We start from the raw sequence: 834 nt of genomic DNA on the forward strand, positions 1-834 counted from the left end.
GCTGAGGAGACACTGACGACCAACACCTTTCTGAGGATGGAGGAGAGTCAAGGAGAGACTTTAGGTGAGGAACTGTTATTATCTGTGTGACCTGCAACAATCTAAACATCAGAAAATATCATCATGGGACACGTTCAAGTAACTGTCTCTCTATTTCAGGGAATTCAACCGGTCGTAGAGGTGTGGGGGTTACAGTCATTTTGGCTGTCGTTGTAGCAGCAGCAGTTGTTGTCCTGGTACTGTACTGTATAAAGAAAAAAGGTAAAATAATATTCTGTTTACACTTTTTAGTTCATTTCTTGTTTGTTGTTTGTATTAATGATGTTGTTCTTTGGACTCATAACATCTCAGGTCAACAAGGAAGAGCCCCGAAGAGCTCTGACGAACATGAAGAACATGAAGAGCCTGAAGAGTAAGTAAATCTTTTATATAACAAATGCACTGTTGTATGAACTAAAGTTATAACCAATTTTCTATTGTTGCATCTAATTTACAACTCCCCAGGTGTTTTCTAGAGGATTGAATAATAAGTCAATTAAAGGATAAAACATCAAATCAAATGAAGGAGTCAAGGTCGCTGTGATGGTTTATTTTGCTCTGTAGAAGTTGATCTTGACACTGAAGAAGAATAAATGAGGGATTGTTGAAATTTAACTTTATATGCTGAATATTATTTCATTTTGTTTGCAGGGCAGAACTTCAACCTATGAATTCACCTCAATGATGCATTCATGTGATGAGGAGCAAACACAAACTTTGTGTCTTCAGTATCTCAGCCAACGTTGCTCTTTCCTTTTACCTTCGTGGTTTCATCTTCACAGAAACTTGAAAAAC

At 37.3% G+C, this 834-nt stretch overlaps 1 long non-coding RNA gene across 1 annotated transcript; it reads left to right on the forward strand.

Moving 5' to 3' along the window:
* On the forward strand, positions 1 to 833 carry LOC147817445 (uncharacterized). The gene is made up of 3 exons (XR_015436368.1): positions 1 to 64; positions 160 to 412; positions 691 to 833. It is a non-coding gene; the product is annotated as an uncharacterized LOC147817445 (long non-coding RNA).
* Position 834: the final 1 nt, after the last annotated feature.

Source organism: Seriola lalandi, unplaced genomic scaffold, assembly GCF_002814215.2.
Source record: "Seriola lalandi dorsalis isolate HSWRI2012SDOR001 ecotype SW California unplaced genomic scaffold, Sedor1 jcf7180002054956, whole genome shotgun sequence".
Lineage (NCBI taxonomy): Eukaryota > Metazoa > Chordata > Actinopteri > Carangiformes > Carangidae > Seriola > Seriola lalandi.